The following is a 23988-nucleotide window of genomic DNA, read 5'->3' on the forward strand; positions in this document are numbered from 1 at the left end:
ACCAGAAAATAAAGAAAGTTAAAGAAGAAAAAAGAACGAGGAAAGTTTAAATAACAATGGAAATTTATTGTATCAAAAACTTAAATCCAGTAATTTAGTTCAATTTATAATTGCCGAGCAGGATAATGAAAAATGTAAGAGCATGTACGCCAGTCACAACAAGGAAAAATGCGATTCAGCTAATATAGCTATATTACAGGTATACGAGTCGATGAAGCATGAACAGTGAACTGAATAATGTGCGAACATTTTTTTTTAAATATAATATTGGTTGACAAGTCGTGCCATACACTCTTAGATACCAATGACTTGTTTAAAGTTATAATATAAAGTTAATTTTACGTTATTATCAATCTGTAATACAATGAATAATATTAGCATGAGTAAATAGAAGCGAAAATTTACCAAACAACTCCTGAAACATCATTTAGAGCATTTATCTATGAGTATAGCCTAAGCTATCTTTCTATTGGAACAACAGAAACAAAATAACTACTAAAATAAACAACAAATTAAATGATAGGGATCAGATAAAAACAAACTTAATAATGCCCGAGAAAAACGCATCTTATACCGCCATATTCTTTGTCTCGGAGGAGAATCCGACATTTCCAAATACATGACGCTTGAATATCTTAGGAATTTGATGATCTTGAAATTCAACGGTTTCTAAGTGACAGGAAACAATTGTTGCCCACCTTTGAGATTTTATTTCTTTTTTATTGGTGCAATGCACGCTTTAGCCATTGATCGTGCTCCAAGTAAGCAGAGCACTATCGATGAGCACGTACAGATTAACCGAATAGCGGTCAACGTCTCAAACGTAATAGAAAAACAGAACGCGAAGATTTAGACGGTTTGTCTTTAACTCCGACATAAATCAAGCGTTAAGGCTTCTATAGGTAAGTCCAGTCGTCCGATGCTGGTCCTCGGGGACTTTAACGCCTATACTACCGCATGGGGTTCTCACAGGCCTGGCGTTAGGGGACATGCTATACTTGGTTGGACGGCCGGGTTGGACCTCCGGTTGATAAACAGCGCGTCATTCAACACGTGCGTGGCGCGGCGGGGGAATCCATCGTGGATCTCACGTGGGCGAACCCCGCCGTTGCCGGCCGTGTTTCAGAGTGGATGGTGTCCTGGGAGGAGACTCTCTTGGACCATCTCTTCTTTTTTCATTTTTTTACATGGAGGGAACCTTCATAGGCACACTTCATACGAAGCGTATCAGAAGGGGCCCTGGTACCGCAAAATCATACTCATGAGCCCCCCTCCTCAGCTGATAACAATCCTCCCTCTTCGATGGCGTGACATGTGGTCATGACACATCGCGCGCACCGCCCTTGGTGTCATCGTGCAAGATTGTTTGATTCCCCAACCAGGTATTCCGACGACACTGCGGTGCTGATATCGGCTTGTTAAGCCACCTCTTCGGACTCTGTCCCGTCTTCGCTTAACGATCTTTTCTGAATGGCAACTTAGTTGCCTTTTCTTTTCCACGGCCTCCTTCCGGAGCATCAGCTGCTCGCAGGAGGAGACGATCGCCCGTCTACCACTCTCGCTCGACAGCAAAGCTCTAAACATCGCCGACACCGACAGATTCACTTTTATCTCCGCGGTGAGAGCGTGACGCGGCACCGCCCATGCCGGGCAATGCTCCAGAGTGTGCTGCGCAGAATCCACTCTCTCATCGCAATGGTAGTATCTTGTGGTCGCCTCCTTCCCGATTCGATGCAAGTACTCATCTAAGTATCCGCGCGCGGTGAGCACTTGCGTAACCCTGTACGTCAAGGGAAGCCCACCGCCGTCCCAACCAAACACCCCAGTTTGACAGGATGGCCTCGAGGGCCCTAAGACTGGGCGCACCCGCTTTCTTATCGAGACTGGCCCACCAACTCTCTAGTAAATTCCATTGCGTCTGGACTCTAACGTCGATACCTGCAGGGTCAGCCTCAAATAAGAGCTCGTAGAGGATTCTCGATCGCACCATCCTAGCGTACAGCCGGGGTCCCTCGCCTTCCAGGCCGCCAATCCTTGGCAGTAAACGTCCTAAGGCGTTCACCGTTTCCTGGACCGACGGTACCAGGCGCTCGAAGTGGGCACTGTTGTCTGAAGCACCGCGTCGTACGCGAAGTTCCAGAGGAGTGGTTCCACAACCCAGGGTCCATGGCCCTCCTAATCATCTCTCCACCCCGGCCGGTATGGATGATACACCGGTCCTGGAAACATGACCGAATTACGCCTTGCAGATATGGTGGCCTCCTCTATCTTCTCCCAGGCTATGCTGTTGAAAGTTTTGGTGGTGTCACTGAACCCCTCTCCATTGCTTGGCTTCCTCAACAGAGGAGTGGGCCCAAACGATAGCATCGGACGTAGACCGCCCCCTCCGCAAACCGTATTGACCGTCCTGCTGTCCGGGTATAAGCCTAGATAGGTGCTCCTCTAGACGCATAGCTATCGCTCTCTCAAGCAGCTTGCACGCCTCGTCCAATTAACACCCCGGCCTACAAGACCGGTGATGAATCCGGAGATCGCCCCGGTTTTGGATGTGAGAACCATCCGTTCCTCCCTCCACAGGCCGAGGAATTCTCCCCAAACAAGACACCTCTCGAACGGGCGTTTCAGTCTCGTGGCTAATTCCCCGGCAACCCACCTTCCACAGGCAGCCTGGGACTCCGTCGGGAGCCGGAGCATTACGCGTTCGGATCCTCCCTACGGCCTTCGCCAACTCCTGACACGTCCATTTCTCCGCAACGCGCGGAGAACGTAGGAGTAGTGTCACCTCCCCTCTGAGAAGCAGGGTGTCGACGACCGTCTCCAGTAACTGAAGATCCATCGCCTTTGTCCCGTGAGGGATTCAAGGGCGGAGTTTCTTGAACACCACCCTGTAAGGACACCCCCTCGGGTTGGAATCGAGGGTGGCCAGGAGTTCGTCCCAGGGCCTGTTCTTCGCCTCCTTTGTAGCTCGTTGCAGGGACTCTTGCGCTTCGCGGCAAGCCTCTTATAAGCGGGCTACCATGGCCTCTTCTTCCCTCCTCCTGCGGTGTCGCGAGCAGATATACGCCTCCCGAAGACGCGCGATCTCCTTGGATCACTAGTAGACCGCATCTGCACGGCGCGGATCTCCGGCCCGCTTCATATATGAGTCGCACACAGCATGCATGTCCGGCCTCAACTAGAGAGCTCTCACCTCCGCTCTCTCGGTTGCAGGAGGTCCTCCCTCCAGGCGACGGCTATAGCGGCCGCTGCCATAAAGTCCCCACCGCGGTGATTTCATCCGCCCCTCCTGGGATCCGCTCAGGCCCCCGTGTCTTGAACGGGCCACCCCATCAGCCACGCCCATCAGGATGTAGAGTTGATCCGAGAATGTCCTCTCCTGGGATACCTCCCACCCCGAAATACGGCCGATGACTGCGGGATACGCCCAAGTGATATTCCAAACTCACTCTGCCATGCTACGCACGTGCTGGACGACTCCCGAATTATCAGTCGGATGTCTAGCGCGGCCGTCCACTGCAAGGCCACTCGTTCCCTCCAATTGGTCCCACGGGGACCCTACACCGTAGGCATAGGCGTTAAAGTCCCCGAGAACCGGAGATGGACGAGCTCGCATACGCCTTGTGAAAGCCATAAGTTCATCCAAAAAGAAGGCGTACTACGTCAGTCTAATACTGGCTGACACATACACGGCCACCACGGCTAGGTTCCGCCAACGTACCATTCCAAAGCTCCGTCTCTGCTCAATCATAAAGCAGGTGGGATTCCCCTAATCCCGGTCCAAATAATGGCGCCTGATTTGTCCCAGTCCCCGGCACCTTGAAACTCGTTGGGTACTCGGTATAACTCCGCTGCTACCGCCAGACTGGCCTAAAATATAAGTTCTGCGCCTGGCAGGAGCGGTTGATGTTAGCCTGTAGAAAGGCAAAGGTTCTGCCTCCGTGGTCTCATCTAGGCCTTGTCCCTCACGGACGGCCAGGCCAACTCCATTTCCTCTCGGTTTCCTCCCTGTACCAGTCTGCGGGGATTTCTTCTCTCTTCCTCCCTCTAACCACTTGAAGCATTGGAGCCAGCGCGTTGGTAGAGGGTAAATCATTACCGCCTCGGCAAATGTCCTGGCCAAGGTGGTTATAGTTGTTGTCCTTGCTTCTGTTTCCCTCTTTCTCCCGATGTCATTGTTGTCGCTGCTGTTGTCTGACTATCTTTTGTTAGGTCTCATCACGGAGGAGTTCACTCCCACCCCAGAAGGTGAATTCACCGTCGCGCGCGGTGGCTTCCCTACCGTCCGGTGTTCCGGCTCCCGATGTGGGAAGAGTAGCGCTCGCCATCAATTCGGCTCTTTTTCTCCTTCTGCTCCTTCTTCTCCCGGTGGTACCATCGAGGTGATACTTGTCGGTCGATTGTACGGCTGTCGATGGGAAGGTGTCCTTCCCTGTTTTGGTCCACGCATCGAGAAGGTCGCTCGTGGTCCGAGAACTCCATCTCGACCGCGTTAGCAACAATTAGCTCCGCAACTCCTCTATTTTATGAAGGAACATCCGCTGGAGGATCTCGAGGCTCTGAACTTCCGGATATCTTTCTTTAACCCTTCCTTACGTGTGCATGCTCCCTCACTCTTTGTTCCTTCTCTCTCTATCTCTTGGCTGCTGGCTGGACCCCAAAAGGTGGCGGCCGTACGCTCCCTAAGCTCAGCGCCGACCACCTTAGCTTTACGGTGTGCCTATCGCAACCTTGTCACATGGGTCCCTTTCAACTTCCTTGAGATGGTTCCTTGAGAATACTGGTCCGACGACGGTGGCGGCGCTTCTCCTGTTTCGTGGAGCCGACGCGGTTTCTTCACCTTCTCAGTCATACTCGAGCTTTTCGTTCACTCCAGCGTTTGTTCTGGTCTTTGGCTCTTTATGTTCGCCGCCGTTCCCATCGCGTATCCCGGAGATTCCCCGGTACGATCATTTCCCCTATGCAGTCGCATTGCCAGAGTAAACCGCCGATATGTCATCGTAGGATTTCCGCTTCCCCTCCACAAAGAAACTCGGAGTACTGCCTTCCGACGCCGCCGATATGTCGGAGTTCCCTCTGCTAGTCTCTTTTCGTGCTTCCTCAGCAGACGCAGAAACACGTCCGGAGGCCTGGCAGTCTAATCCCGAACGGCCGTGGTCTTATGATAACAGCGTAGTGCGGCCCACTTTACTACCACCACCTACGCCGGTACTAGAGTATGGGCCCACCAACTTCTCCGAAATTCTCCGCATCGGATCGTCGCACCGACAAGTCCTTGAAAGCATCTATCGGCAGCCGACCATAGGAGAATATCAGATTCATTGGGGTTTCCTACGGCCGGATCCTGCTCCGCGAGAACCTGTACCCGCCTTGTGCTTCCCACCATCCCTATATCCTGGTGGACGTGGCGGTTGACGGCCCGTCCATGACACATGGCCCGGACGCTTGTCGAGGACGCGCGCGTGTCTCCCTCGGTGGGGATCAGCCCACTGCGACAAAGATTTTATAGCCGCTATAACCGTCGCCCGAATTGTGTGTGTGGTCTTCTGTGGAGAAAGGGGCGAAGGTTGGAGCGATCTGACCGAGGCGGGATATGCATGCCGTTTGCGATGCATGCTTGCGACGAGCCGGAGCTCCGCGCCGCGCTGGTTTGGTGTACTGTTAGGCGGGGGATATAGCGCTTCTCAAAGAGGCGTGCATATTCTCTCGGTGCTGGTATATATATATCGGTGCTGGCCGCAGGAGGAGGGGGATGGAACTACAGTGGCCTTCTTGTACGTGGCCTATCGCGAGACGCGGGGGTCTCTGCAGTGCAGCATCAGGGTAGCGAAGAGGCGGACGTGAGACAAACTCCTGGCCTTGGGAGCTACAAGTAGGTTTATTTTTTTTTAGAGAACTGGAATTCTTTAGAATTCTCTTAGAGTTCTCTTAGAGAACTAGAAGAAGATCTTACAGAATACTTGGGAGACTCGGAATATTAGAAGATCATTTTGAATTATTGTTGGACAAAATTAAAATTCGAATCCAACAAGGAGGTATACATATATCAAGTGTGATTCAAACAAAGATAAAACTTTAAATTGTACCGTGACTGTAATAGGCAGCAACTTAAGAATCTTATAACATTTTTAAAGACTTGAACAGTCAACAATTTCGGGATTTATTCCAAAAGTTCATCCAATAATATCGCAATATTAATAATATAAAGACTGTGTGTGCGGGTGTGTACGAAGTAGTTTCAGAAAATATTCAATCAATTTGAATAATTCTTTCACCATTGGAAAGTAGTTTGCTCCAGATGTACATAGGCTACACTTTATTACGCTTACTTCGTAAGGAACGCAGGAGTAAACATAAATATGACACGAGTCGAATAATTCAGCTTTGTTACAGTCGCACGTTGCGCCCGCTCGATTGCCAGTCGTTAGTTACTTTCTGCAAATATCTCTCCAGTATTGTTTACTATAATGGTTTCTATGCCAAATGATAGTGAATCTTGTATTACAAATCTAAATTTTGGGCAGTAGATAGAGTTATGTGAGATTTTACTTATAAATGTGCTGGTCCCGATCTGACAATAAGATAAGAATATTTTTCTCTCGGGCGATTATACGTCGGTTTATCGTGACTCTTTGTATAACCTTCTCCTACCAAATTATTCTTCAAACGAAGCCCGCTGGCTGTTCTATAAATATTTCTTCTTCCAGCTTTCCTGGAAGATATGCAGTTGTAACACCCCGGGGATGAATACTGATGTTCTTATTCACCGTTACCGCCAACGTCATTCTTATCGTCGAATGCTTTACCACGAGGGAAAATATTTTCATGCAATCAATCTCGTATTCTTCAGTACGGAAGAGCGTTCCTTATCCGAACTAATAGCATAGAATCAAGCGGAAAGGTATACGGTCGGTCAAGGGATGTAACCAATCGTGTTGCGTGATGTGTGATTAGAAGAGTTAGATTGATTAGGATTAATCACTTATGGTTTTTGAATTTATTGTATTTACGCACAATTGAATAATTGAATAATTGATTTTGCACCATGTGAGGCGATTTACAGGGAGATAGCGATTTAAGCTTTGTTAAGATTATTCAGTGGATGGATTTAAATAAATGCGTGAGCAAACTGCAAGGTATTGAAAGTGTATATATTGTGACTAGTAAATTACAAAATATGTGGTACAATGTGAGCCTATCCAGATCCTCTCTCTAGCAGCGTTACCCTTAGACTAAAGGCAACTGCCTCAACCAACATCGGACGTGTACCGCTTATGGCCTTTCCTAAACGCATTCTTTTGTCTATGCGCCTTCGAAGACCTTAGGCGGTTGAGAAACCGAAGACCAGATGTTGAGTTTTCTCAGAAGTGACGATCACTTCAACACCCTCCCTAAAACTCTACATCGGTCTATACAATTATTTCTTTGTAAATATTCGAAGCTTAATTTCGTCAATACCTTTCTCTTTATTATTCACATTAATTTATTACTAAAAAATACTACAAGAGGACTTAACAGATCATGTAGAGTTTTTCCCTTTTTTTTTTTTTTTTTTTTTTAATATAATAACCACTTCGATACCCTCCCTAAAAACTCTACATCTTTACAAAAATTACCTCTTAATATCTCTTTTATTGTTCAAACCTAATTTCTGTCTCAAATAGTCAAATCTTGGTTTTGGCAACGCCTTTGTACATATATCTGCCAGTTGTTCTTCGCTTGTTACGTACGTTACATCAATTTCGCCTCTATTGTATAAATCTCGCAAGAAATGATATCTTACATCAATATGCTTACTTCTTTGATGGAATTCCTTTTCGGATCTCATCGCTTCGTTAAAATCCACCGGTAATTTTTCCGCTATGTACGTTACTGGACTACCATAAAAATCGGTTCGTTTTATTTTGTCTCTATCTCTCAATTGTCTCACATTCTCGTTGGTTACATGAGGTTGTTTTTCATGTTCACTCACTGCGCTTTCATACGTACATGCTCTATCGTTCTGCGTACACACATCTTCGCGCTCGACAATTTTCGGTAAATTTATACTAACGTATTTTGCTGTTTCTAGTTCGGGCTTAAATATTACGTCACGGCTTAATATTACATTTCTTACGGTCGGCACGTATATTCGATACCCTCGTCCGTCATCTAAATAGCCTACCAAATATCCTTTGTTAGCCTTTTTGTCAAGTTTACTTCTCTTTTCCGCAGGTATGTGTGCAAAGCATTCAGTACCGAAAACTCTAAACTTTTCTACATCTGGGGATTTCCCGTACCATAGTTCATATGGTGTTTTATTGTCTTGTCCTGTTGGCCCTGTCTTATTTATGACATGCACTGCTGTGTTCATGGCTTCGGCCCATAAAAACAACGGTAGAATTGGTTTCGAATGTAGCATTGACCGGCCTGCCTCTACTATTGTTCTATTTTCTCTTTCTGCAACGCCATTCTGTTCAGGAGTGTATGGGACGTTAACCGTGTGCCTAATTCCCTGACTTCTTAAAAATTCTTTAACCTCTTTATTTTTGAATTCTTTCCCTCCATCACTATGAATTTCTTTGATCTTACTATTGAATTGGTTTTCGACTTCTAAACAAAAAGTTTTTATCTTTTCGATTACTTCTGACTTATGTCGTAAGAAGTAAATCTTCGTGAATTTCGAAAAATCGTCCTTAAATATCAAAAAATACAGTTTCTTTCCTAATGACTCGACTTCCATAGGTCCACATACATCCGTATAGATAATTTCGCGAGGTTTAGTCGCACGCTTGATTTTCTCGTGAAAAATCGATCTATGATGTTTCCCGTATGCGCAACCTTCACAGAAAAAGCTACTATCCTCTACAACTTTTATATTTAAATTCTTTAAGAAATCCTTAACGTGTCTGATGTTTTGATGACATAGCCGTTCGTGCCATAATTGCAACGTATCCGCGTTTGATTCCGCTCTATTGCTAAGATTGCAAACTGACGGTACTATAACTCGCATATCGACCTTATATAAATTTCCGATAACCGAACCTCTTGCTATTACCTTCTTGTTTTGTAGAAATATACAATTTTCCCCATCCTTTAAAATACAGAAGTCTATACCCCTCCTTGCGACAGATCTAATGGAAAACAGATTTCTTTTCATACCTGGTACATATAATACATCGTTCATTGTACATGCTACCCCTTTGCCATCTACAAAAGTCTCTACTTTGATTTTTCCTCGGCCGCATGCTTCCATGAATGTACCATCGCCGATCTCTATCTTCACCGTGTTATCGAATTTTTCGAAAACGCTGAACCATTCTTTTCGTCCTGTCATGTGATCCGTAGCTCCTGAGTCGATTATCCAAACATCGTGGTTTGCCGCATGCATCGTTGAGGTGCTTCCTAATAGGCTAATTCCGTTGTCATCACGATTTTGATTTCTGTGTTCCTGGTTGTCTCTACTGTTGTTTCCTTTATTCTTGAAGCAATTTTTGCTGATGTGGCCTTTCCTTTTACATATATAGCATCTAAAACAATCTCTTTTTAGATGTCCAACTTTTCCACAGTTGAAACAGCTTCGTCCTTGTTTCTCGTATTCAATTTTATTTGATCGCTTCTGCTGTTCCCTTTTACAATTATTACTTTTTGTTACCAGCGCCACCGATGTTTCCTGGTCGTCTTTCTTCCATCTGCTTTCTTCTGTCATCAGTCTGGTACTAAGCCTGTCTAGGGTCATCTTTTCTTCTTCCATTGAATCCCATGCACTGTGAAAGTGATCAAATTTACTCGGTAACGCCGATAAAATGCGTGTTATCAGCATTTTCTCGGCAATTTCACTTCCAAGGGCTTTCATCTTCGCTGCTATTAGTTCCAACTTCGACAAGTTGTGGGACACATTTTCAGATTCCTCCCATTTAAAATTGAAGAACTGCTTCTGGACCATATTTAGATTTTCATTCGACTTCATATCATATACTGCGTTTAATTTTTTCCACATTTCATGTGCTGTTGTGCAGCATAACAGAAGATCCAACGGTTTTCTTCCTACCGAGGTCACAATTAATTTCCTCGCTAACCGATCTGCCTTCAAAAATCTTTCACGGGCGATTTCCTTTTCTGTACTGTTACCTGGATGACACAGATTCCCTTCACACACGTTGATCAGGTCGTCATCTTCCTCCAAAAGTGTACGCATAATAAAACGCCACTGGAGCCAATTTTCTTCGCCACGTAACATCTCGATCTTCGCACTTGCTGATTCCATTTTAGCACTATCACTTACTTTACTAAGCACAATTCTTTAACACTTTATTCACTTCGCGTTGCTACCTTACAATTTACAGCCCTGGGCCCATAACCTGTTAAGATTATTCAGTGGATGGATTTAAATAAATGCGTGAGCAAACTGCAAGGTATTGAAAGTGTATATATTGTGACTAGTAAATTACAAAATATGTGGTACAATGTGAGCCTATCCAGATCCTCTCTCTAGCAGCGTTACCCTTAGACTAAAGGCAACTGCCTCAACCAACATCGGACGTGTACCGCTTATGGCCTTTCCTAAACGCATTCTTTTGTCTATGCGCCTTCGAAGACCTTAGGCGGTTGAGAAACCGAAGACCAGATGTTGAGTTTTCTCAGAAGTGACGATCACTTCAACAAGCTTGACTTTTAATTTAGATGTTAACAATTTGACTTTTCTGAGGTACCATTGAAATTCTCGGAGATATGATTAAGATTCTGCTCAAAATGCGCTGTTTTAGCATTTGTAATACGTCGTATCTTTCTTTACATCGAACGTCGTACTTACCTTTGAACTGACGCACTGTAATATGTGGAGATGTACGTCGAGGTGGAACGAACATCGTTATGGAATATTCGAGAGGGTACGAGTTGTAACTCGCGGGGGCCATTATTTCGTTGGATAACTGTTTGGGAAGTGTAAGGTTTATAACAAAACCTCAGCTATTGAACTGTGAAACAATTCTGCGGAGAAATTAAAAATACACAGTATTCCAAATCCTTTAAATTACTCATGTACTCTCTGAGCGCTGGAATGCAGATGATCGCAATGCGAAAATTCTATTCGATGGCGAAACGAAACCTTCTGTATATCACGTTATAACAGTTAACAAATTGGAAAAAAACTGTTTGGATAATGGAATTTTCGGATAACAGAAGAATCATTTTTCTAATATGAAAATCTATTTATTCAAACACACATTATGATTAGTTGATAGATTCTTTAAATATTTATGGATTCCATATCTCCTTGGCTGTTAAGCAATATAATTATTTCCATTTTTTAAGTAGCTATATACAATTACATTTTTTTATAATTCGAACGCTTTTATATATTGAAGCTTTTTCCCGAATGCTCCAAATACTTCAACGTGAGGAGGCACCTCTTCATTATTTTCGTTTGCTGTTTTCATTTGTGAAAAATCGTCTTTATTACCACTTCATTAGATCAATATATTTAAAGTTTCCCTGGCCAATATCGGAGGGACCGCTACATACCTTGGATAATTTTCAATATAACGTTTTTGTTCTTTTATATCTGTGATTGTGGTTTTCCAATGTCATATATTTCTGCCAATTTTACTGCACTTACACTATTTTCGAGTTTTCTAATTATATCGTATTTCGTTTTAATAGTTAGAACGCTATTAGTTTCATAATAAATTCTTGTAATCAGAATTCACTCAGTTGAATAAAGGAAAGAATGTGTTGCATATGAACTCTAATAAAATATGTGCATATTTGAAACGGAATAAGGCATCCGTTATTGAGATATATAGATAGATGTTCGGATAATAGAACATTCGAATATTAGGGTATGCGGATAATAAGTGGTCGGCTAAGGGATTCTCGGCTATTATATATTCCCCTGCTACAAGCTTTCTCTTTTGTCTTTCTACTTTTCTGTTGACATCTTACTTGGTTTTGAATAACTAGTTGGAACTGACTACATTTTTATTTTCTGGTTGTTATATCAATTTCCACGTTTCATCGATCTATTTTCGACAGATAATGTCTCTGCTCTGTTCTGGAGATCATCTCGTAGTTTTTCTTGTGTTTCTAGACATTTGACCCTTTCTTATTCTTTACTGTTTTCAAGTAATATCCTTATATGTACTCATGTATACTCACGTATACTCATCGTTTTGCTTCTCTTATGGTTATCATCCCTCTCTTGATCCATGAGAAGGCCCGTATCACGTCCATTAACTTCCGATATAACAATGTTCGTTCAATGTTCGTCAATTTTGCACGGTGTTTAAGCCGTTTTCAGCAATATTCAAGTTTTCTACAAATAACACGCCACGAGCCTTAACAACCTGCTTTGTCTTTGGATCGAATAACTTATATGTGTCGATTTCTTCATAATATCGCACCATTATGAACTCTTCAGATTTAGAGATCAATTTGCTTGCTTCTGAATGTGCATATATACTTTACATCGAAATACTCTCTGTTAAGGTTATTCGGTGTATGTGGAATTAAAGAAACGCGTGGGTAAATTGTAAGGTATTGTAAGTATATATATATTGTGAATATTAAAGTACAAAGTGTGGAATACAATGTAAGCTGGTCCAGAGCCTCACGCTAGCAATGTTACCCCTTTTTTTCCGTGGAAAAAATCCGCACGATCACCCGCCGCCTCTAGGGGGAAGGGCGGCGTGGTACTGTCGGACTCCAACCGACTAAAACCTCCATGAAGACTGTCTCTACTGCGTCGAGGGGAGCCCGGGAACCGCTACGGCGACTCATCGGGCGCCCCCGCGCAATATTCCGTCTGTACTACGACCCTCTCTTTCTCAGAGGGCGTCCGGATCGCCAACCGGACTGTTTGGTATCTTCTGGGTGCTGGAAGGTCCAGCGCCTAACTTTATTCCCCTTCGGATGGGAGACCCGCTCCCTCTCCCACTCCGCCGCCTCCTTCCGCAGCATCACTAGTTCGCAGAAGGAGGTTACGGCCTTCCTGCCCCTCTCGCTCGTCAACAGCGCTTTAAAGATCGCCAGTGGCGAGAGGTCGAGCCCTATTTCCCCGATGAGAGAGTGTCGCAGCGCTGCCCACGCCGGGCAATGTTCCAAGGTGTGCTGCGCCGAGTCCACTCTTGCGTCGCAGTGATGGCAACGCGGTCGCTTCTTTTCCGATTCGGCGCAGATACTCGCCGAAGCATCCATGCCCCGTGAGCACCTGCGTCACTCTATAGGTCAGGGGAGGCGCGCCTCCGTCCAGCCAAACGTCCCAGTTTGGGAGGACGGCCCCGAGGGCCCTCAACCCCGGCGCGCCAGTTCTTGTGTCGAGGCCGGCGCGCCATCTGTCGAGCAGTTCTCGCCGAGCCCGCGCCACCGCGTCCGCGTCACTCGCTTCAACTCCGCCCAGCAGACCCCGGTTGCAGAGATAGATCTCGCGACAACTCAGAGCCTGCAGCTCGAACGAAGGAAGCCCGGCGAGCACCGCCGCTGCCGCCGCCGAAATGGTGCGAAAACCCCTCGTGATTCTGATGGCCATTGACATGTGCAGCCTCCTGATCCCTCGAAGACTGCGGTTGCTGGCCCTCAGATCCCCCACCCAGATCGGAGCTCCGTAGAGGAGTTTTGCTCGCACCACGCCGGCGTACAGCCTACGCACTCCGACACCGGGCCCGTCCAGCCGAGGTAGCAAACGTCCCAAGGCGTTCGCCGTCGCCTCGACCGACGGTATAAGACGCTCGAAGTGGGCGCCGAATGTCCAGTGACTGTCGAGAGTCTGGCCCAAGTATTTCATACTGGTCCCAACTCAAATCTCTGCCCCCGCCAACTTCAGGCGATAGTTCGCCGGGGGCGTCCCGTGGTCACCCCTCCGGCAAAACCACATCGCCTCGGACTTCTCGGGGGATACCTCCAGCCCCAACCCTTTGATCGCGGCGACCGCGCCGGCCACCGCCAGTTCCGCCAGACGGACGGTCCTGCCCCATGTCGATCCCCACACTAGCACCAACGTGTCGTCGGCGTAGCACGTCAGCGCCGAGTCCGGGGGCATCGGCGCCCGAAGTACCGTGTCGTACGCGATGTTCCACAGCAACGGGCCCAGTACCGAACCCTGCGGGACGCCACGGTGCACCGCCCTCCCAATCATCCTTCCGCCCCGCCCGGTGTAGAGGAACTACGGTCCCGGAGGAAGGCCCGGATCACACCCCGTAGGTAAGCGGGCACCCGATGGAACTCGAGGGTCTATCCCGCCCCAGCCAGCGCCACGTGACACCGCCGCACGGCCCCTCCGACGAGGGCGCGGATCCGGCCGACGGCGTCGGCCGTAGACCGCCCACTCCGGAAGCCAAACTGGCTGTCGTGTAGCCCGGGAGCCCGCCGAGACAGATGAGACACGAGCCGGGCAGCCACGATCCTCTCCAACAGCTTGCCCGCCTGATCCAGCAGGCACACAGGTCGGTAGGCGGAAAGCGAGTCCGGGGGACGTCCCGGTTTCGGCAGCAGGACCATCCGCCCCTCCTTCCATAGGACAGGGAACTCGCCCCGTGACAGGCATCTGTCGAACATAGTTCTCAGTCTTGGGGCCAGGACTCCAGCGGGGCGCCCCCAGGGATCGGAGTCAAGGGTGGCCAGAAGCTCATCCCAGGCTCGTCTCTTCGCCTCTCTGATGGCTCGCTGCAGAGGCCTCCGCGCTGCGCGGTAGGCGTCGTACAAATACGCCACCGTATTTTCATCCTCTCGTCGCCTACGCCGAGATCTAGTATATCGGCGCCGGGCGCGGATGCACGCCTCGCGGAGGTGAGCGATCTTTTGAGACCATCAGTACACCGCCCCGACGCGGCGCGGTGTTCCGGATCGCGGCATGCATGAATCGCAAATCGCCTGCAAGTCGCGCCTCAGGCGGGCCGCCCCTGCCTCTGTTTCTTCATCCGCCGGGGGCTCCTCAGCCCAGGCGACGGCCATCGCGGCCGCGGACATGAGATCCTCGTCCCAGTGGGTCGCCGTCCACCGTGGGAAGCCCCCTCATTCTCTTCCCGACGAGCCTCCGGGCCCGCCCGATTCGAACGAGCGGCCGCTTCCCGCGCCACCGACCGCCACGTCCATCACTATGTAGAGGTGGTCCGAGATCGTTTCCTCGGCCAACACCTTCCACCCCGAGACGCGGCGGGAGGCGGCAGGGCTTGCCCACGTGAGGTCCACTATGGTGTCACGTAATTTTTTAGTGATTACACAAATGTTGATTTTTTAGTATAGTCTTTATTTTTTAGACTTAATGTTTTATTACAAAGGTCAATATTGTAACTGGATTAAAATTAGAAGTAGAACTGGATTGAGATTAGAAATAGAACTATTTGAACGGTCTCGTACCATCAAAGAAGAAAGCTCGGTGTGGGTGTTCCCTTTGGAACTCAGAATGCGGATTCGTTGTCCACACTTTTGGGTGGAAAAGTGAGGGTAACGATCCGCGATGCCCATTGGTAAATGAATTAGGTAGTAAAGACAAGGAGAGCTAGATATGGCTCGTGGGCATCCTTGTTCGTGAAAAAACTCTTATCTTGCCAGACACCCGCTTTCTCCGTATTAGGTAAGAGCATGCAACAAACATAAACCGAAAATGTTTACGTGAAGGAAACTGAAACTGAACAGATTCGGTTTATGTTTGTCTTCCTAGGCCTGTTGCGAGTTAATGGAACAATAGATAGGTCTTGGCGTTCGGACTACGCGGAATTTTACAAGGACCGTCACATCTGGCGTACCACATGGCAAAAAAGGAAAGTTAGTACGTGACAATGGACTCGCCGCGCCACGCCACGCACGTGCTGGACGATCCCCGGTTGACAAGCCGGAGGTTGAGGGCAGCCGCCCAGTCCAGCACCGCGCTCCCCCTTCCATTGATCCTGCGAGAACCCCATGCCGTGGAGTGGGCGTTGAAATCCCCGAGGATCAGCAACGGATAGACGCCCAGACGTCTCTCGCAAGCCGCAAGACCGTCCAGGAAGGCGGCGTATTCTACTCGGCTGATGTTCGGCGACACGTAGACGCCAAACACCACCAGGTCGCCCCATTTAGCAGCCACAAAGCCCCGACCTCGTTCGATCGTCGACGCATCTGGGATGCTATACGGCTCCGCCGCCACCGCCAGGGCGATCCCCCGCTCCACCAGGCTCTGCAGCATTATAGGTCCTGACCCGTCGGCAGTGGTTGAGGTTGCACTGCAGGAGCGAAAACTGTTCACCTCCTCTCCTTCCGTTTATGTCGGGGAATGCTCCGTTTCCATGGCCTCCTCCAGGCCGCTTCGTTCGTAGTCGTCACGGTCGACCTCCTCTTTATCACTTCTAGCCTCCCTGAATTTGGTCGATGGTTTCGTCTTTTCACTCGTCGTTGCGTCCCCGCCCTCGTCAGGGGCGCGCCTCGTCCCCTGTATGGTTCTCCCCCTGCGGACCGGTGGCGTATATGCAGGAGACCCCAGCCGGTGCGACGCGGGCAGCCCTAAGTCCGCGCACACCGGGCATTTAGGTGCCCGTGCCAGGCAGTTCCTTGCACGGTGCCCTTCCACGCCGCACCGGCAGGTAGTCTCCTTGCATCTTTTACGGGTACCCTTTCCTCGAGTCGATACTCATACAGGGCCCGGGTCCCCGGACAGGACCAATCGGGGTCGGGATCACGCCCGACCGACGCACAAGGCACCCAGTGCACTTGCTTCCTTTATTAGCTAGGCCTGGCAGGTGCTTTCGCTCGTCTAAGGTAAAACGGGGCCACCTTCCCTTAGGCCCTACCGTCTCCCAGGACGGTTCCGGAGTAGTTGGTACGCTGCTCACCCGCCGGCGTAACCGTTTCCGGAGTACGAGTGGGGATACCTCGCACCCGGGGGACCGGCCGCCTAACCAGCATTCGGCTATGAACCACGCCACCACGAGTCCATACCCAGTTTCGGACGAGCAGAGGGGTGGCTACTGCCTCCGGGCTAATACTCATCCTGCCCGTGGTACCAGCTTATGTCGCTGGTGGGACCACCGTGTGGATGTACGGCCACGCCACTGCTGGCCCTGCGACCTGCTAACAGGGCATTCAACAGACCAAGAAGGGACTTCACGCAAGCGGGGACCTGTGACACTTTTGTGCCCAGGGAATTATCCCGGCGGTCCCTTCATTCGCGTCAGGATCGTGGGTGCGCTACTACCCATGACCGCGTAGAGAGAGCATGGCCGCACTTAAGCGCATGCATACTCCCGGCGATCATCCTTGCGGAGTACATAGGGACTCACGTAAGCGGAACGCTTGTTCCGACGGCTCCCCTGGCTGTGGGAACACGCCGCACCGGCAGCAACGATCCGGCCGGTCAACCGCTGACGGGCAATCCCGGCTTACGTGGCCCGACTCCAGGCATTCGTAGCACTGAAGTTGGCGCGCCGGGAGAGAGGAAACTCTCGCCACTGACCATCCTATGTGGAACTTGCCTCTTGGAGCGTCTCCTCCCCCGCCGCCGCCGCCGATTTTCCTTGCCGCAGTCAGCGGGCAACGCAGCCACACCGAGCCGAGGCCTCGGGGAGCGGCGTGAATAACACCCACGCTGACCTCCGCGGTTTGGCATCCCCCCCGCCTCGGCGACAGCGGCTGCCACCTCTTCCGGGGTGATGGAATCCTCCAGTCCGGTCACCCTCAATTCTGCCATCTTCCGCGGTACGGTGACCTTGGCGAGGAAGTTCTACGGGGCACCCGCCATTTTGTCGGCCAGTCGCGATGCTTTGCTGCTAGCGACCTGGTTTGCGATCTCGAATATGAGAGCACCCGTTATTGCTCTCCTCGGTTTCATTGCTGCGATGCCAAGGTCAGAGGGTTTGATCTCCCTCATGACCACTGACATCGCGTTCTCATATGTGAAGTCAGAGCCATCTCTCACGGTGAGCGTTACCGCGGCGCGCCGTGGGGGGGCGGGGAAGCCCAGGCAAGCCCGTTACCCGCGTGTCCCGCCCGTCTGTGTTTCGCCCCTTGATCCTATCGCTGTTCTTGACTCCCGCATCCCTTGCGGGTTCTTTCCCCGTACGTAGACGTGCTGGTGGCCGGGCGGCCACATCGGCGAACGTCCTCGCCTTTGGTCCCTTGCAACTGTTGTTGTTGCAATCCATCGTCCCTGGTGCTGAGATCCCTGTTTGCTTCGGTGGCAACAGCAACGATGACGACGTCCGTTCCCCGAATCTCCCGCTCCTCGACGGCGCGTGGGTCGTCGGAAGGGGCTGCGCCACCGGCCTTCTGCCTTTATGTTTTGCACCTCCCTTTCTTCTTCTCGCGACGGTGATGAAACCTTCTGTCTCGTCGCTCGATGACTCGGCCGTTGAGCGCGAGGCGCCCCTTGCCGGCCGCAGCCGTGAAGGCGCGGTTCTTGCGGCAGTGTCTGTTAGGAAGATGATACAGTTACACTGTACATGTGAATGTGTGTGTAGCGTCAGAGCGCGTCCAGGCCTGAGTTGAGACAAAGGACGATTGGCAGTTGTTAAGAAGCATCCAGAAGGGCCGGTTAGCTGTCGAGTGTAGAGAAAGTGCTGAGACACGTGCAAGTGTAAATCGAAGAATAAGTGAGGAATCCTTCTTGTAATAAATATAATATTATTCTAATATTACACCCCAGTGTATATTCAGTGTTCCTTCAACATTATTTCGGCACCAAAGAGCCACATTTCTTACAGTGTCAAAAGCCGGGGGATCATCTCCTAATGTATTAACTCGCACCACCATTCCTCCAGCTTGAGAAGGAATAGAGTCTTGAGGCCCTCGAGAGGATCTCGAGGTCCTGAGGCTCCAAGTTCCACCGGTCCCTTTCCCATAGCTGCTTCGCCGCTCCCCGTCCGATCGGAACGGTAGAGACGGCGCGACTTCCGCCGCGTGAGCGGGGGAGGCGGGGGAGGGGGGGCCCATTGTCCCCCTCACTGGGGCCTCGGGTGTGGCCCACTGGTTGTGGCTGTCGCCCCCTTCTGCATCCCCCCGTACGTCCCCCGGTCAGTCACTCCACCGTCTGCTGGAGACGGCCGACCTCACTCTCCAGAGAGCGCACCTTCCCCCGCAGATACGTGGCTTCCGCGCGCTCTCGACCGTTGTTCGACCCCGCGTCTCTGCCGCTAGTTTCGGTTCCCCCGGACTCATCCATCCGTACGTCGCCATCGCCGGCGCCGCAGTCGCTGATGCGGAGGCGGCAGAGTCCGGCCACCGTCGAGGCGGCAGCGGAGGTGTCCAGCGTGCGTTGCTGGAGTTCAGCGGCTGCCGCTTTTGTCCTCCACGAGGCCAACCTTAGTCGCCTCACAAGTGGGCCTTTCATGTTACTGGAGACGGAGGCGATTCTTTCGACCTCCTCCATCTCCCTCATAATCTCCGCCTCGAGGTCAGCGGTCGTGTAGCCCACCCTGGCTCGCGACAGCTCCGCCACCGTCTCCAACGGCCGGGAATCGACCCCGCGTCAGAGTCGGTATCGGTGTCTACCCCGCCTCCCGTCTTCCACCTCTTCCTCTTGTTGGGAACGGTCAAAGGCGTGGGGCCCGAACCCCCCGCGGCCGTGCTACCTTGGGGTTCTCCCCCTCCGGTGCCACCGCTAGTGGCGGTGGCGGGGCGGTCTGCCTGCCCAATAGTTCTCCTACTTGCACGCCTACCAGGCGCGCTCTTGATCGTCGAAGAGGAAAAGCACGACGCCATACCGTCGTCGGACCTCTCTCCCTGGTCGCCGCTTCCTCGGCCCCGGGACCTCACCGGTCGCCTAACAGTCCCGGTGCCACTCACTCTTTCGCACCCCACGCCAGATCCAGTCGGCGCAGGGTGACAGGGAGCCCCACAAGAAGGTGAGGTGAGTGGTCTTGACCGGTGTGGGCCCACCAACTTCTCCGAAATTCTCTGCGCCGGATCGAAGAACTGATAGGCGCTTAGGCACCGACCAGCTACCGCCTAGCTGTAGGAGAATATCAGATTCATCGGGGTTTCCCAGGGCGTGGTACTACCCCCTGGGAACCCACACCTGCCTCGTGCTCCCCGCAATGCTACCCTGAGACTAAAAGAACCCCGAAACCAACGTCGCACGTGTACCGCTTGTGGTCTGTCATCGACGCATTCTTTTGTCTATGCGCTGTCGATGACCTCAGCGCTTGAGAAAACCGAAGACCAGATGTAGAGTTTTCTTAGAAGTGGCGATCACTTCAACACTCTTTGTTACGACCGTTCGCGGAGAGACGCAGTCGCGAGGAAACGCGTCAGCGAGAGGCGTAAATTCTCGCTACGATTCGGCTAATCGACGCCCCGAAGTAGTCGTTCCCCTTGTTTCGATTAGGATAACAGGGGTTGTTCAATGAATTTAACACTGGGTTGATAGGCGAAGATATCGTGTATATTGAATAGTTAATCATACAGTAATCTGATCGTTACAAGTATGTGAAGATGCGTACAGTCAATGTGTTACCGATAAATTCGACCCGACTTTATGATATTTCGCAACGAATTCGAATTCGTTGGACTGAGCGACTTGATTCGACAAAGGTTTCAATATGTGCAGTTAAACTTTACAAAATGGATTGATGTAAGGGTGTTACCGTTGTAGACGTGTTGACTGAGTTGATGACGAAAACGAACTACTTTGAAAGTAAAGATGCTATGACGGAGGAGAGCTAGAGGAGGGTGTGTCTAGTGCACGGGATCATCGGATTTGTGGATGACAGTTTTTAGCCGGAAAAGTGAGGGTAATGGACATTGTTTCTATTGGCTACTAAGATTGTCGATGGACTAGGATGAATCTTAACCGCCCTCGATGGAAAGCTGGGAGTAGGAAGCATCGCACGTGTGCAAAATTAACTTTCACGTGTTTTCCAGACGCGAAGCAGAAACTTTAGAAAACGCTTTTGTAAAAAGATTTTTGTTTGATCTGAAAGATTTTTGCTAGAGTTTTCTGAGATATATGGTCGGTTCTTGAGAATCTTAAGGGTACGCAATAAGGATGTGTGGACATCTGGCGGCCATACGTCCACTATGTGAGGTCCGGTTCAGGTAGAGAGTCGGCCGACGTAACACTCTCAAATGATGCAAATCGATCCTTTTAATTAGCCCATGCCTCTTCCAGAGTTATTTTCATTTTTGAATGGGATTTTTGTTTTTTAAATGTATGTATTGCGGTATTAATGGCTTCATCCCAAAGTTCTCATCTTAGTTTTGATTCTTGTAGCATACTCAATAATTCAAGTTATCAACTTATCAAATTCTTAATTCTTCTGTGTTTGAGAATCTTCCATAGTTTACTATTAAGAAGACTTCCTTTTCTTGCCAGTTCTAAGCATTTTTATTCGTTTATTTATCTTTGTAGCTGCGCCATAAACTTAACAGACCCCGCTGATACCTCGTTCTTTCTCTTCAATAAATATCCATAACGTTTACGACTGTAATCATCTATAAATGTTAATAAGTATGTAGCGGCACTCGACAACAAAATTTTCCAACGGTTTCGTCGGTACAAAGTATATCATCGAAGCGTGAATGCCGACAGGCCTAATGAGCTATCGATATCCTTAAAAAATAATGAATCGGATCAAGAAAATAGTTGAAGAAAATAGTTGTGACCGTTAATCGAAATTGATCAGTTGACATCGTGAGTTGTACGTAGAGAGTGGAAAGCGAGAATTATTAATAAATATACTGTTGAGTAAAATGCCGAGTATTTCTTTGGCACCTACACGTCTTACACCAAATCACCACATCCCTACGATTTGCTCATCGACCCATATATATCTGAATAAATTAACTCTAATTTGTTCAGTGATTTTTGAAATGGTCTTGTTTTGTTGAGACTTCCCATGCTCCAGTCCTTCTGTACGGTTCACACGAGGAGATAAATCAGTTAGTTCATCAAAATTCAATTCAGTAGTCAATCTACTTTTTAGGTTTAATATAATTTCTTTTGACAGATACCTTCGTCGTCTGTGCCATAATTTGCTATCCTCAGCTACTGATATCGTCGATGTCTCCCTTGCTTCAGGTTTTGGCACAGTTTTCTCCAGATTTCACTTATAAATGCAATAGATCTTACATAGATGACAGACGTTACATACATCTGTGTCGAATACCATATTGAGGTTCTTTTCAGTTATTTTTCGTTCTGAGAGCACCTTCGTTGACAATTCAGGCACATGCTGTGCGTTGTTATGCATTCTTGCAGAGGAATAGTTGAGTCTACTATATTATACTATAATTACATATACTTATATTTCCCACTTGTATGCTCTTTGCCTTATGACCAGTTGTTACCGTGATTTCAGTATTCACTTGTTTTCTGTAAAATGTCCAATATTCCTGCATTGTCATTTGAGAACTTGAATTATGTAGCAGTTCTCATATCTTACGTATATATCTTATGTATCAGTTCTTTGTGTACTTCATTACAAAAATGGACTTCTATTGTTCCTGCTGTACCTCTTAAATCTATTTACAGTAATTTGGATTATATTATATCACTCCTCAACTCAGCAGCCATACTATAGAAAGTCAGACACCTAATCACTTAAACTTTACATAATTAATCTGACCAATAATCACAAGACGCCTAATCATTTAATATTATCGCAGTCAAGATGTTACTATTCAGAGATCCTTTCATATCTGCTAGTCAATGTGGAATGAACATTATTTCTGAAATGTGCTTAGTTATTGATTGAAGAGCACTTAATGTTAAATTAAATATCTCAATTAAGAAACGCAAGTGACTACGATAACCCCGTCTTCATATGCATCGACTAGATTATTCCAGGCTTTCCAAGAAATTCCTGCAGTTCTCACATGCGTAAATACACCCATTTTTATAGAGGAGCATATTTTTGACACTGCTCTTTGAATTTTGTTTTTGTTCACGTTTTCGCACGTTATAGCCTCCCATAGGCCATCATATATGAGATTCATTCTCACATGGAATTTCTAATCATTATCGTTGGAAAATTCTTCGAGGTTTTCAAAGGAATGCTCATCTCCACTCATCGTGAACGACATATTCGATGATGATGCAGTCGTCAAGGTTACTGAATTTCCGGTTGCATTTATAGCTGGAGTAGTCATACTTAAATAAATTCAATTTTCCAACAGAATAAAGAGAAGAAGATGCAAAAAAAGAGGCATTCTTGACATTTCCAGTTTCAGCACAGCCATGTAAAGTTCAAGATGTCCGACCATGTTTTTTCCTAATAAAAAAACCCGAAATGCACCTATTACGATGAATAATCACATGCGGAAGGAGTTGATGGCAAACCTACTCGGTTCTGTTGGAGTTATTTGTTCCAATCGAACATTGTTTAAGTATGTCTGGATGGTCTGTTGGGCTTCTGAAACTGTCTGTATAGACATTTATTTTATTTACGAGCCAACATTTCCCCCTTTTGAGATAAAAATGTGAAGTATACAGTGTATATAGTCTCATTTATGGGTAACAAGTTCTTATGCAATTTTTTCGGTCGATGATCTAACGTTCGGCAAACGATCGACTTTTGCGCTATTTGAATCATTGTTGAGATTAGCTGTGTTGAGCGAATTACAAAATATATCACATCAATTTTTGTTTCATTCAAATGATATTTTGTCTTCTTTCAGATAGAACGCAATACTCCCAAACACCACAAACTTATTTTCTTTTTGTTGGCGTGTGTTGATACTTCCTGCCAACTTCCTCAACTGTGTTATTACATTGCTCAAACGTGACAATTTTTGTTGCTCTCGATGAGTCTTCAAGAAAGACATTTTTGCTCCTGTGTAACCATCTGGATTTATATTTTGTGAATGAAAATAAAAATGTGGTTTTAACAATGACAAGATCTAACTGTGAGTTGTGATATTTTTATGCCTATTATAATAAATACATTGTTATTTTATTTTTCAGGCAACAAAAGAAAATGCCTGGGAAATGATCGAAAATGTATTTCAAAAAGTGTGGAACTTTCTCGAAGGCATATGATTATCAAAGTACCCGGCAACTGTGGGAATTTGTATTTTAATTATAAATAAACAGCAGTATTGTACTCATGA

This window comes from Bombus pascuorum, chromosome 17 (assembly GCF_905332965.1).
Source record: "Bombus pascuorum chromosome 17, iyBomPasc1.1, whole genome shotgun sequence".
In the NCBI taxonomy this organism is placed as follows: Eukaryota; Metazoa; Arthropoda; class Insecta; order Hymenoptera; family Apidae; genus Bombus; species Bombus pascuorum.